Source organism: Lolium perenne, chromosome 7 (genome assembly GCF_019359855.2).
Source record: "Lolium perenne isolate Kyuss_39 chromosome 7, Kyuss_2.0, whole genome shotgun sequence".
In the NCBI taxonomy this organism is placed as follows: Eukaryota; Viridiplantae; Streptophyta; class Magnoliopsida; order Poales; family Poaceae; genus Lolium; species Lolium perenne.
Genome location: NC_067250.2, coordinates 89,879,930 through 89,895,042, shown reverse-complemented (window position 1 = coordinate 89,895,042; position 15,113 = coordinate 89,879,930). Strand labels below are relative to the sequence as shown.

The 15,113-nt window shown below is 53.4% G+C and overlaps 1 pseudogene; it reads left to right on the top strand.

Moving 5' to 3' along the window:
- Positions 1 to 5,413: 5,413 nt before the first annotated feature.
- Positions 5,414 to 14,750, top strand: LOC127316702 (receptor protein kinase-like protein ZAR1; annotated as a pseudogene).
- Positions 14,751 to 15,113: the final 363 nt, after the last annotated feature.

Here is a 15,113-nt window from a genome sequence, read left to right as displayed (position 1 = left end):
CAAAAACAGCAGAAAACAGCAACTGGCCCTTCGGCATCTCGTCAATAGGTTAGTTCCGGAAAACGCATAAATATGACATAAAGTGTGCATAAAACATGTAGATATCATCAATAATGTGGCATGGAACATAAGAAATTATCGATACGTCGGAGACGTATCACGGTCTCTTCCGAAGTTATTGACTTGGTCAAGATTTCCGAGTTCGCGATAGCACCTTGGCCTGCTTGCCTAGTGAGCTCTTCTATGGACATATCTTCTCCGTGTTCGAGGACACGTTCTTCTCCAGGATCCGACACAATGCGATAGTGCATCCGTTGCGGAGTCTCCGAATTAGACGGGTCTGGAATTCCGGCTTCGGTTGGAGTCGCTTCTGCGTCAGTTCCTTGCTCCAGCACAGTTAAGGTCACAAGGACCTCCTTTGGCAGGGCGGATTCTGCCTCAGCTTTCTCCTCGTCCTCCAACTCCTTTGTAAGGCGGTTGTACTCTTCTGTGTCCATGGTGGAAGCATCGTCAGAGATTGGGCTTAAATTGCTAATGATTGATTCTTCTTTGTCTCCGGCATCCTCTTGCTGATCCCGTGCGTTGTTATCTCCGGCAACCTCTTGCTGATCCAAGGCGTTGCTGTCTCCGGTAGCTTCAACCTGCATTGGTCCGGCTCCATCCTGAGGCGGGGCGGTTCCTGCGGTATGTGCGAGGAAGTGCACGAAGTGGCACCTTTGCTTCTCTAACACCTGGGAGACCCAGGCGGATCTGCATTGGTCTTCCACCATAATTTCCAGCTCAGGGCGGATGGGTGAGTTTTGAAATTTCCAGATCTAAGGCGGAATCTTCCTTAGGAAGTTCCTGCATCTCAGATCGGATCTTCGCGACTGCGTCCTGCTCAGCGGCGGTCGCGTCAGCGTGACTTACCAGGGCGTTTCCGTCGGAATCGACGGTCTCACCAATGAAGATGTGAATGCCACCGATTGGGATGATCGAGAGCTCGATGGGGTCGGTTTTAGCCGGAATCCAGCACTCGTCCTGAGGGACGATCGGAAAATTCCCATCGTAAAGGACACGCCCCACATCGATGGAGTCGTCGTAGCTTCCCATGGCAGAACCCTCCCGGTTCCGGCCTCCAAACTCCGTTGGACCCACGGTGGGCGCCAACTGTCGTTGCCTATTCGACGGTGCCTCGGAGGAGGGATCCTCACGAGGGGGAGAAGAAGTAGGGGCCATCGGGCGGAGAGTCTTCGGGACGGTGGTACGCGGTTTACACAGCTTCGGAACACATGCACGATGACAGGGCCTATTGTTGCTTGTCTGGAATTATCTAGGTGCTTTCGCGTTATTATAATGAGTTGTGGTTGTGCCTCTAGAACTTCCGGGATCCGGCTTATAAAGATGCCAGGATCTAGGGTTTACACGGAGAGTCCTAGCCGAAATAGAAGATGTCTAACTACGAAATATTACATTGCCGTGCACGTCAAGGATCCATCTTTCCTTATACGCCGTAATGGATCCGGATACTTCATGGGCCTGCATAGATCCGACTACCTGCGTAGTTCGGTTGAGATCCGGCTCCTGCTCTTGGGTTGGACTTCATCCATCTTCTATCAACATCAATTGGACCGCCCGATGAGCCATATGCCAACTTCACCATCTATGGATCACCCGGACTTGTCGGATCTAAACAATGTTATTAATATACCCATAAAATGTACCCACCGCAGACTGATCACAGCAAACCGCATGCGCGTCTACGGCAGTCAGATCATGGATAGCATAGTACTTTTCTTTTTGAGATCTGGAAAGCATACTTATTGCACGTAGAGTGCAAAAAACACGACTGATCACAGCTAATCCCGACATGCCGCTTGCTGATGTAAACTAGGACCAGACCAGGCGAGGCAGGAGGCTGGCGAGCGTGGGTGCATGGAGTTCATGTGTGCATGCGGCCGGCAAGCTTGCAAGTGCATCATGCCATTCACCAACCAGACCACCTAAATTCCGTAACCGTAAGAATGATTAGATGGCCGTCCAGCCTTTGGCTCACCGCAACGCCCGTCATCATGCCATTCCTACACACTCTACATTCTACAACTGTCTACGCATGCATGAAGTTCACATAACGCATTGTTGCTATCCTACATCTCCATCCACAACTTTGCTTCCCTTCTACTCCTCTCCTCCGCACATACCTCTCCAGCTACTATACTATGGTCTCCATTAGCACATTTGGGGGGCCTACCTACTGTAATGAAGACTGCCACCATTAACTATCTTTCCACTCCACACATAACCACTTCCTCACTAACAAAAGCAAACTCACATCCATCTCCACTAGCTAGCATGCACACCACCCTACATCTTCTAAATCCAAGGTGTCCACTCAATTCCAATCCCAAGTAGTACTTGAACAGTTGAACCTGTTGAATAGGTTCAAATCTTTGGCTAACGTTGTATTAAGAAATAAATATTTGGTCTCCCTAAAAAATCCAACGATCCAGGTTTATGATCCGTGTTTCATCGTTTTTTTTCCCAGTTTACTATACAGCATCCCGTGTTGCATCGCTTTTTTCCCGGTTTCGGCCCAAAACACGGTCCGAACAGACACCGCATTTCGGCCCGCATTGGAGAACGTGATGCTGCAATACCTAAGGCTGGACACGAGCCAGCTCGAGCTGAGCTCGGTCCGAGCCATGCTTTAGCTCGCCGGAAATCAGCTCGGCTCGGGCTGGCTCATTTTGCCGACGAGCCGGAAAAGTAGGCTCGGACCGAGCTTAGGTAAAACTCGGTCCAGCTCGGGCCGGCTCGCGAGCTGGGGGCCTCTAGTCACTGCCAGGTAGGCCACACCCCACGGCGGAGCACCATGGACGCCGACGGTTGCAGCATCGACGAACTCCTTGACGAGCGCGACCTCGATGGCGCCTTGGCTTGCGTCAATGGAGACAGCACCGATGGAGGATGGTGAGAGGCAGAGAGGCGAGGAACGGTAGGGCACGAGGAACAGTGGGGCACGAGGGGACGTTGGGGCGCAAGGGGGTGGCTAGGCGGCCGGCGACGGCGGCGTGGCGGCTGTGCTGTGCGAGCGTGGAGTGAATCAGACACGAAGACCGACTACAAGGTCCGTGCGTGATGCGTGACCTGATCGATCCCCATCCATCCACGTTTTGGGCCGGATACCAGGCCAGATCACCTCTCTATGTTAATTCAAAAAAAAAAAAGTCACGAGCTAACGGGCTGGCTCGGGCCGAGCCAGATGAGCTTTCAGCCCGCTGCGGTCCAGAAATTCAGGCTCGGCTCGGGCTGTCTCTTACGCGGGCCGAGCTCAACTCAGGCCGAGCCGAGAAAAGCTCGGGCCGAGCTAAAAACTCGGCCCGTACGTCCAGCCTTAGCAATACCCCATAGTGGCAAGTCAAAGCGCTATAAAAGCAGAAGTGGGGAGAGCGATGCAGAAAAGCCCATCCATTTCCTCCCCCCACTCTGCCTCACCGGCTCAGCCACCAAAGCCAAATCGTCGTCGTTGGCCACCGTGTACCCAAACCCTCCAACACCTACCTCCATGACGCCGCCCAATTTCAAGTGTGGCGGCGGCACTATTCGCCCCGGGTCGTCCTCGAGCCGCCGAGCGCCAGAGAGGGCCGCCGCACATCACCGATCAAGTGCGCCGCCGCGACGCGCTCTCCAGCCAAAACCTGCGCTCCCCCGCGTGGTTCGGCCTCCTCCCGCGCGGTGCGCACGACAGCGAGGAATGGTCTTCCACGGTGGTGACGCATGCCGTTCCTCCGCTCCCGCCGATCGAGCTGGTCTCGAACGGCAACGACGAAGAGGACGACGTGGCATGGGAGGCGTGCCACCTTGCCATGGCCCGCCGGAACTCCCTCACAACCATTGTCACCGACGTGTGGGAGAAGGCCAAGGAGGCCCGGGACACTGCCGAGGAGGAGTGGGACGTGCGCAGGGCGAAGGCGTGGCTTCATCATCGTCGACTACTCCGACAACGAGTTGGACCTCTCCGGTAAGGACATCGAGGATGATGATGAGTGAATCGACGGCCGCCGGTCGCTGTCCCCAAGCCCCGGTGATAGTAGTGTAAATCCCGAGCTAGCTTAACCTAGGTTTAGGATTTGTTCTGCAAAATCTTGTACAAATTAGGATGAACTTCGAAGAAATGCTTAATCTAGTTTGAATTTCTAGCGTCAAAATTAACTATTTGCAATTCTAGAATAGGAGTAGGGTATTTGTTCGGTCGCTCGCCCACATCGCGCGATTTTAGCTTCTGCGCGATGCGGTACGTGCAAATGGGGTGTCTGTCTAGAGATACTCTAACAAAAGCAAACTCCCATCCATCTCCACTAGCTAGCATGCACACCACACTACACCTTCAAAATCCAAGGTGTCCACTCAATTTCAATTCCAGGTACTTTTTTTTTTTGAACAGGGAAGGCCCCAAAGGGCCGAGAAGCTCCATGAAAATTACAAGAAGAACCTCAGAAAGAAAATTGAAAAAGCAATCAAGTCCTTCTCCACCGCATCGCTGATTCAAGCTCAGACTACGGTCGCTGGCGACAACGCCGGGGACTACGCCACTTGGTTCGTCGCCAGGATGGATCACCGAGCTGATCTTGCAGATCTTCCACCACAGCCCTAAAGCGTGGAGGAAGTTGATACTCCTCGGAGCAGAAACTGCCAAGGTACGGGGAGGCCCCCTTGGCCAAAGAAAGCGGCGGCGGAAGTCGCCGACGCTTGGGATCCGCCGTAGACCAAGCTTCATGGCATCCCAGTGATGTTCTGGCTCTGATTCCTAGATCTCCCCTCGCCACCACGGCCGTCCAGAGGAAGAAGAGAGGAGGGATGCAGCAAATCAGAGTTTAGAACAGCCCACCTCCTTGTTGGTTTGGGCGAACGAGAACCGCAGCACCACCTCCCCTCGCCTCCATGGCCGGCCGGAGAGGGTGTTGCAGCTCGGTACGCCGTCGCCGGAACAGCCGCTGCTACGCAAGCCCAGATCCCCCCGCCACCACGGCCGGCCAGAGAGGGGAACACAGCAGAACCAGGCTGTACCTGCAAGAGAAAGCTTCCAGCAATTTTATTCAACCGTGCAGTGGTCTTCGACGCCGATCCCAGCTCCGGCCAGGGGAGCTGAACCAAGGCGATGAAGAACCCTACACTCCAGATCTCGCCGAACCAATCCGGAGCTGCACCTAAACTAAAAAAACTACTGGCAACTTGCCAAAACCTAACCCTAATATCTAAAGAGAGAAGCCCTCCGCCTCCCCTCCGCCTCCCTCGGCCGGCATCGCCGGCGAGGTCAGCTTCGGTTTGGCCCGGGAAGGAGAGGTTCTTTCTCAGGTACTGTAGCGGGGTGAGAGAAGAGAAGGGGGGAAATGAGCCCCCCGACTTGCTATAATTCCAAGTACTTGAACCTGTTGAATATAATTGCCGGGTTTAAACCGTGGCTACCTGACACAAACTTCGTTCCCTGGAAACAACAGCCGACAGAACTACAGAAGAGGCGTGCTTCTGCTAATGAGGACAATCCCAATCCCAATCCCAATTCTCCTCCTCCTGCCGCTCCTCCTATTGGCACCGCCGGCAGCCGTGGCGCTCACCGCCGACGGCCTCGCGCTGCTGGCGTTCAAGGCGGCGGTGACCGACGACCCGTGGTCGGTGCTCTCCAAGTGGTCGGAGTCAGACGCTGACCCGTGCCGGTGGCCGGGCGTTACCTGTGCCAACATCTCGTCGCAGCCGCGCGTGGTCGGCGTGGCCGTGGCCGGGAAGAACGTCTCCGGCTACATCCCTTCGGAGCTCGGCTCGCTGCTCTTCCTCCGCCGGCTGAACCTTCACGACAACCGCCTCACCGGCGCCATCCCTGCCGCGCTCTCCAATGCCTCCAGCCTCCTCGCTCCACTCCCTCTTCCTTTACAACAACGCGCTCACCGGCAAGCTCCCCGTGGCACTCTGCGACCTCCCGCGGCTGCAGAACCTCGACGTCTCCCGGAACTCGCTCTCGGGCGAGCTGCCCCTCGACATGCGGAACTGCCGTAGCTTGCAGCGGCTGATTCTCGCCAAGAACACCTTCTCCGGCGAGGTGCCAGCAGGCATCTGGCCGGAGATGTCCAACCTGCAGCAGCTCGACCTCTCCTCCAATGACTTCAACGGCTCCATCCCGCCGGACCTCGGCCAGCTCCCCAAGCTCTCCGGCACGCTCAACGTCTCGCACAACCAGTTCTCCGGCATCGTGCCACCGGAGCTCGGCCGCCTACCGGCGACCGTCACGCTCGACCTCCGCTTCAACAACCTCTCAGGCGCCATCCCGCAGACGGGATCCCTTGCCAGTCAGGGCCCCACAGCCTTCCTCAACAACCCCGCTCTCTGCGGCTTCCCGCTCCAAGTCGCGTGCCATGCCGTCCCGCCGCCGACGCAGTCACCGCCGCCACAGAACACCAGTCCATCAACAGCCTCCTCTGTTTCGCAGGACGGCCAGCACCATCCGATCAAAACAAGCTTGATAGCTCTCATCGCCGTCGCCGACGCCGCGGGCGTCGCCCTCGTCGGCATCATCCTGGTGTACGTATACTGGAAACTCAAGGACAGGAGGGAAGGCCGCCGCGGCCGTGCCATCGCACAAGACGGCGACGATGATGATCGGAACAAGGCACTCTGCGGCTGCATTTGGGGACGCCGCGGCAGAGGTGGAACGGGTTACTCTGACGGCTCGTCGGACGACGACGAGGAAGGAGGAGACAGCAAGTACAACGGCAACGACGGGGAGCTGGTGGCGATCGACCGAGGATTCCGAATGGAGCTGGACGAGCTGCTTCGGTCGTCGGCGTATGTTCTGGGGAAAGGCGGGAAGGGGATCGTGTACAAGGTGGTGGTGGGCAACGGCTCGACGCCGGTGGCCGTGCGGCGGCTGGGCGGTGGCGGGGGTGGAGCTGAGAGGTGCAAGGAGTTCAGGGCGGAGGCGCGGGCGATGGGGCGCGTACGTCACCCCAACGTGGTGCGGCTGCGCGCCTACTACTGGTCGCACGACGAGAAGCTCGTCGTCACGGACTTCGTCGGCAATGGCAACCTCGCCACCGCGCTACGTGGTAAGCACACTAGTGACCCTGCCCATTTTTTCTAGAAATAATAGCTTATCTGCTCCTAGTCATAATATAATTTGAAGAAAATTCATTTAAATCGTGTATGTTAGAATGTTGGGAATTACTAGATTGAGATTGATGTGTGTTTTAGCTAATAAATAGCTGAGTACGGAGTATGTTTTAACAGTCTCAGCTAATTCTCACAACTGATAATTGGCTTAATTCTCGGTTAGCTGCTAAATCATAGAATTGCGTTGTGATTCGTACTAGCTATAAGTTGCAACATAGGTTATAACTGAGATTTTCGACTGAAAATCAGTGACACCCATTTCTTACGTATTTTAAAAGCAGAATATTTGGCTAACAAAGTTTTTCTCCTCTATCACTTTATGCAAAAAAAAAAACGGCCAAACCTTTTTTCAATATTTGGAAATTGCCCCAATTTTGGAGAACACTTCAATTTTAAAATCACACTTCCTCCATTTTTATACAGGTCCACCACCCATTTTGAAGTAAAACTTTAACTGGTAATTTGAACAAAAAATAGGAGTTACATATCATCAAAAGTATATCATTAGATTCATAATGATATATGTTTTCAACAATACAATTTTAGCTACACAGTTGCATAGTGGAATATAAACTTGTGTAGTTGTGTACGTGCGGTAGAAAATTACAGTAGTACGCTTGGATCGCTATCTGCGATCAAGGCCTCACATGAAAGGGTGGGCTTCCTTTGTCTTGATCGGACGGACCGGTCAGGCGATTCGATCTCATCTCCGGTCGACCATGCAAAACAGCAAAAGGCAGACATGATTTTTATCTCGCGGTCATCCACTTCAAGACAAACGAGAGAACGAAAGCTTCCAAAGTTGATTGTACATTCCCTGGACTGGAATCTGGAATGGACCACATTCTGCCATTTGTGCCGGGGCATTTGTTGTCGATTGATGGATTGATGGTCCTTGACTTCTCATCCACTTGTTACCTTCTTCTGAAATTGGCCTGGATATTTTTCTAGGGGAGAAGTGGTTATATACCAAAAAGTTCATCAACTTTGAGTTTGAATCATCTACTCAAAGTTGATTGCCGCCAACCGACTATACATCCCTGATCTGATGATCCCCAACTTACTTATGATCGTTCTGATGTTATTGTATATCGAGTTCCTACAATCGATTAGTGTTGATTCAGTCTGAGGTAGATGCTGACCTGAGGTAGGTGCCGACCTAATTCGAATATTGCTTCATCCTGCCATATTCTTGCTTGTATTATTTTTTTCCTGAACTGCAGTGCTCTAGGGTCTTCCTTGCTGCATGTTTATTTCTACTCAATAGCCAATGTTAACTATAGTTTCTCATTTACAGAAACCCTCTTTTGGGTAGATCATAAACACAATTAATCCTAATTATGAGTATTTTACCAATGCACAATCAACATTGGGTAGATGATCTAAGCGTGGTGAACTTTTGGGTTAAACATCCAATTCTCCTTTTTTTTAAAGGTGGAGACAAATGTAACTTGTCAATACATTTGGGTCAAAAAAAGTTCCATACAGCAAACTCCAAGTATGGTGGTTTTACAGCTAAAAGTCGCACAGTCATGATAATGGTAGCATGGGAGGTAATGTTGAATTTGCATAGACAACCATCACTCATGCAAAGGTTCTTTTGCATCATGCTTTTGGCCCGAGTTCAACAAACAAGAGAAGCCATTGCTTTATGTTTCGGAAACTGAGTGGGTTGTTAGCAGTATAACTTAGCTAGAGCGATTAACCAAGCCGCACCAAAATGCTTGTTTATGGTGTATATGCACACTCCAATGGTTTCTCCCTGCTGGCACACGATACGGACAAACCAGAGGGACAAATAAACAAGGGAATAACAATGGAAGCTTGCCTTTCCAGCATCCTGAGCATGGAAGGGGAAAAGCAAGACCTTTTAAGGCCTGGAACATTTGTCGCTGTCGTAGCCTGAACAGAATGATCTTCTCCCCAAAAGCAGACGCAGAGAGGTGATAATTGAGAGTGCGGAGGCACGCCACGGCGACGCGCATGCAGCCATGATCGACGCTTTTGATTACCCTGTGATCGATGATGAATGTAGTACACTGGTTGGTGCTTGAGGTTGCTTCACGGCTTTCCGTGGCTTTTAGGACATCTTAGCGGCGCGACGCATTTCGGATGTCCAAACGGATGCGTCGTGTCTGTTTGCGTCGGGCCAAATGGTCGAAAGTGTCCGGGTGTCCGTTTGCGTCGGGTGGCTCCAGCGGCACGACGCATAATTTTTTTTTCATTCATATGCCATAATTTACATGATAATAAAACATAAAAAAGCCAGAAAGGGTGCTAAAATAGGCGCTGTCTAGTGGTTGTCGTCGCTGACGAGGTCAATCAGCTGCGGCGTCGGCGGTGGAGGAGGTACCGCCGCACGGGCAGGAGGCTGTGGCCAGGGATCCCACGCTGGAGCAGCAGGCGGAGCGCGGACGTTGGAACGCGTCGGCGTGGCCGGAGGAGTCGCCGACCTCCCCTGCGCGAGCGCTGACTCGCGGAGCTGGATTGCGAGCCCGTCCCACAAAGCGAGCTCGTTGAGCTCGTCCTGCTCGCTGTTGGCCAGTGCCATGGCAATGGCCTCCTCCTCTGAAATGTCCGGCGGCTGGGTCTCCGGATCCCACGCCGGTCCGCCGTCGTCGTAGTCGTACTGTGGCATGGTCACGTCGCCGTCCTCGTCCTCGTCGCCGTCCTCGTCCGCATCCTCGTGGTCGTTCTCTTCTTCTTCGGTGGCGATCTCGCGCTCGAAGTAGTCTACGTCGGCGAGGTAGGCAGCGCGGCGCCGCGCGTTGAACTCCCACGTCCCGAAGGAAATCCAGTTGTAGGAGTTTAGCGCGTACGCCGGATCCTCCCGCAGATCCGGCGGCAAGACCATGCGGCGGCGCCGCACCTTGTCCCGCCGCTCTCGGCCCTCGCGCGGCACGGGGGGGACCGGCACGCGCCGCGAGTTCAGGTACCAGCCCCCTCGCGGCAAGTTCGCGTACGGCCATGGTATCGGCCGGTTTTCCTCCCATAGCTACCGAGCGAGGTCAACGCGGACGTACCGGCCAACTCGTGCTTTCTTGCCGGAACGAGAGCCGCTAGCCTCCTGATCGTTCTTCGTCTTCCGGAACGGCTAGCATTTCTTCCCCATGGCGTCGGTGTGGTGGCTACTGTGGGATTTTGCCAATGGTTTTGGTCGGGGAAATGGGCGCCGGCAGCGTCCCTTTAAGGCTCCGACGCCATCTCGCCTTCAATGACCTGCCAGTGCAACACCTACTAGCTGCGCACGCTCGCGGAAGCCGAGGCACGCCATTAACGCGGCTCCTGCAAAGGCTGCAGCACGCCGTCCAGAAGTAATACCGCGGAAGACGAAGCAGTTGTGCCGCTGCCAGGCGGGCCCACGCGAGGACTGAGCGGACACTTTGCGCGTCCGCCGAGCGTCCGCCGAGACGCAAACCTGGCGCATATTTGGGCCAGGTTTGCATCTCCGCGGACAGCCCGGTCACTTTGCGTCGCCCTGCTGGAACAGGTCCCAGATGCATTTCCGGTCACGGTGACGCAAACGGACGCGTCGCGCTGCTGGAGATGCCCTTAGGCCTTGACAGGACAAATATTGACAACCTTGCGTACTCTGAGGAAGCCATAACCAACCAATGTGTGCACGCGGCGATAGTTTGTCCGTGAGCAACGAACGGGAACAACCAAAACTAATAGTGGAACGTGCAGTGACTGCATCATGCATGATAGGGACCTTGTTAGGAATAAGCACTCCAAGTCCGGCACAACGTTGTACGTCTCCGTATACGACCTGGTCCACGGTACCCTCTTCCTTGGATTTCTCCGCCAAGTAGACGAGCTGTCCTGGGTAGTTGTTGGTGTCAACCCGTTCATCCTCTCCCAGGACCTGGTCGCCGTGCTCGAGCGCCGGCGGCTCCTCTTTGTCCCCCTCCTCCACCTTTATGTACGGTGTTGGGGGAGCACCGTAGTCGAACTCGTCTCCGCCAAGGAACCAGGATCGGCGGCGAGGCTCCCACTCAAAGTGGCTTAATGTGTCCCACATCGGTGAGCTGAGTAGCTGACGCCGTAGGAAGAAGGGTCAACCAGCGGGTGATCTCCTGGCACCGCTCTCGGTCCTGCCATGGCATGGGCACCATCAATTGCTGAGGAGCCAACCGTTGGGCAGGTGGACTCATTCCACCCCCACACAAGGGGTCATGTTGTTGTAGGGTTGCACGGTTTCCTAGGCTTCACTGCCAGCGACCCTGCCTCATGGTCGTGTATGGGCTTCATGAGCGGCCACGGTCCTTGCTCATGGTTGTCGTGTAGGGGTGATGCCTGTGCTCTAGGGTTTAGGGTGTGGCAATGGTGTGGGTGGCGACAGGTCGATGCCACTGCCCTTAAGAAGGACGGGCCGCGACTAAGCCGCATACGCACTCGCAATACGTGTTGTGTTTGCGGCGAGGCATTCAATGCCCAAATTTAATTCTGAATGGGTCACCACAAATAGGCTGAATTGTTTGCATCGAGCCGTTGGGTTGGAGTTTTGCTCCCTGCATATCGGCATGGTCTATTTGCATCGGGCGGTTAGAGATTCCCTAAGAGCATCCATTATGTATTTTACAGATAAAGTAGTATTTATTAACAACCACACACATAGGTCATCGATAAACTATCTACAAGCTCAAAATCTTAATGGTAACCCACAAGCTTGTAACTACACACAATTAGTATAATAATATTGTTTTTATAAATGCAGTAGAAAAAATGATAAAATAGTAATATTCACTACAAATCTGGTGGCCAAAGTGTTTCCTTCTCTATTTTTTCAATCGTATGGAGCTTACTTTAAGATGTAGATGTGCTTTTGCAACATACGAAGTGGTTAAATCTATTTTTCACAAGGCTATGGGTCCTAGATTGTTGTAATTTGGACTATATAGATAGGTGATGGGCTAAGAGCATTTCCAGCCCTGTTCCCAAACAGTCCCACAGTGATTTGAGGCGCACTAGAAAATTGATCAGCCCCAACCGCGCTCCCTATAGGCTGTTTCTCGGCTAGGCACGGTCAAATAGAGTGTCCGGCTTCCCGAGCCCATCCCCGCTACACAGGGATTGTTGTGGGGGCGCCAAACGCAATACGGGGGAGATGTGACTGCAGCCAGATGTGCCATCGATACAGAATTGAAGTGACACATCTTTTCCTTCATGGCCATTAAGGTTTATGAGGTGGCAACATCGAGACATCTTGTCGACGCTGCCACTCCTCCACATGTCTCCACCCGCGACATTGCTTCTTCCCCCCCTTTCCCCACTGCTTCCTGCTCTTTCCCCGCTGCTTCCCGCCATTTCTCTAGCTCTCCCCGCGCCGCCTTCGCCTATAAAAACTCACCCTCCCCTCTCCAGCGACACTAGTAGTTCTTCCCCATCGTCCCCATGAAAATGACGCGCCGCCACGCCACAACCTACGCCATGATCAGTCTTAACGGTCGTAGCAGGCCGGCACCACCACCTTCGTCTCCACCCCTGCTGCCACCCCCTCCCCCGGCAAAAGAACCTTCCCCGCCCGTCGAGCCCGAGTTTGATGAGCCTAGGTTCGACGAGTACGCCACTACCGACGACCTGGATTCTTGGCTAACGCAGAGGAGGAGAAGGCCGCCGAGGCCGTGGCGGAAGTGGTGGAAGTGGCGGTGGAAGCGGAAGAGGCCGTGGAGGAAGCGGCAAAGGAGGAGAAGAAGGGTGACGATGACCTGGTTAGCTTGAGCGACGATCTGAATCTGGAATAGAAGTCGACGGAGCAAAGGGAAATTCTCGAGTCTTACGAAAGACTCTATGTCCAGGAGGAAAATATGACGTATTGCCCGTGACGAGGCCTTTGAGGAGCAGTGGCGGCGCATCGTCGGCATCTCCGTCAAACGCGCGCCCATTGAGGAGGGGAATCGTCGCCTCATGGCGGCCGAACGGCACCGGCTCCATGAAGAGACGCGTGAACGCCGAGCTCTTGCGTCGGGGACGCAGAAAGAGCGGTGGGCGCAGGAGAACCGGAAAAGGGAGGGCGGCGACGAGGGAGCAAGGCCGTCGAGCGCCCCGAAGGACAGCGAGTAGGATACGGGCTACTCGTAGCCGTTTAATTCAATGTGTAATATATAAACAAGATTTGAAGGAAAACTTTATTTTCATCGTATTTCAAAGTTTCACAACCAAGCGGCGTATCCTATTCAGTTGATTCGATACTTTTGCTGGACACCGTCAAGAGAACGTGATTGAAGATGCTCTAAGCTTCTGACCAGTTTCTTAAAAACCAATGGCCATCAATATTTGGGTGTACCTCTACGTGCACATGATGTATTGATGAATCCATCGAACCGTATCGCACATAATTCTTGTTTCTCTGCACGAAAATAAATACAGTGCATGTTTATCCCGTGCAGGTTAATAATTATTTATTGGACGTGGCTATATCTCGAACTAACTTCGTTTCAGTGAGATGATATATCATAAAATCTCATTTACAAATCATGCTGTAACTGATAACTAACACAAATTACAAAGCAAATCTAATAGTGTAACTTAGTTCTCAGTTAGCTGAAACTAGCAAAACCCTTATTTATTTGCTTATTCTAAAGGCAGCTTAGATGTTCGTCTGAATAGAAAGGTTGATTATTTGACTTTTACTACCTTGACACTGCAGTTCGCCCCGGTGAAGCAGTGCTGTCGTGGTCGGCGCGGCTGAAGATCGCGAAGGGCGCGGCGCGCGGCCTGGCGTACCTCCACGAGTGCAGCCCCCGGCGGTTTGTGCACGGAGAGGTCAAGCCTTCCAACATCCTCCTCGACGCCGACTTCTCCCCCCGCGTCGCCGACTTCGGCCTCGTCCGTCTCCTCACCATCGCCGGATGCGCCCCCGATGGCACGCTCTACCCTCCGCCGCCACCCTCGGGAAGCCTCCTCGGCGGCGCCATCCCATACACTAAGCCGGCGCCGGCACCGGTGAGTGGCTACCGGGCGCCGGAAGCGCGCTCTACGGGGACGCGGCCGGCGCAGAAGTGGGACGTGTTCTCCTTCGGGGTGATCCTGCTGGAGCTGCTGACTGGGCGCGGTCCGGCAGACCACGCGTCGCCGTCCACGTCGGCGTCGTTCTCGGGGCCGTCGACGACAACAACTGACCGGTCCGGGAGCGGGGAGCACGGGGCCGTGCCGGAGGTGGTGAGGTGGGTGCGGCGCGGGTTCGAGGAGGACGCGCGGCCCGTGGCGGAGATGGTGGACCCGGCGCTGCTGCGGGAGGCGCCGACGCTACCCAAGAAGGAGCTGGTTGCCGCATTCCACGTCGCGCTCGCATGCACCGAGGTTGATCCAGAGCTCCGGCCCAAGATGAAGACCGTCGCCGACAGCCTCGACAAGATCGGCTAGCAAGAAAGTATGCATCACTCCGGTTAGCTTACGCCGCCAAATAGTACTGAACTATGCGGAGAAGTACCATTTTTCTTTTCTTCTTCTTGATAATTTTTGTTCAGTTATTCATATTTTTGTTCTTTGATTTTCTTCTGTAATTGGGTTTTTCTTTTCTTTGCTATTATTTTGGATGAAATTGATGTTTTGCAATGATATAGCAATATACCTGGGAGGGTATTTTCCTCCTAGCCTCACTCACAAAATGGAGCTCTTTTCTCTAGAAGAGAAAGTTGCTTATTTGCCCAAAACTTCACCGGCATTGGATCATATACCTAAAGTTGAGTGTACATTGGTAAATATTTTGAGTGGAAGCTGAGCGCGTCTTTCCGGATCATGTATATGTGACTCGTATATTTAAGTGGGTGCTTAACAATATTCTTATATTTAGATGACATATTATAAATGCTATAAGTGGTACTTACGATTATTATTTAAGATAGTAATATTCTATGAATGAAGTTTGCGACCTATGGATGATGTACTTCGATTGCGCCTTCTCCAACGGGGGTGCCGAAGCCTGCATGTTGCTCTAGTCTTCGATTGGAGAGATGGTTGACGATGGGGCT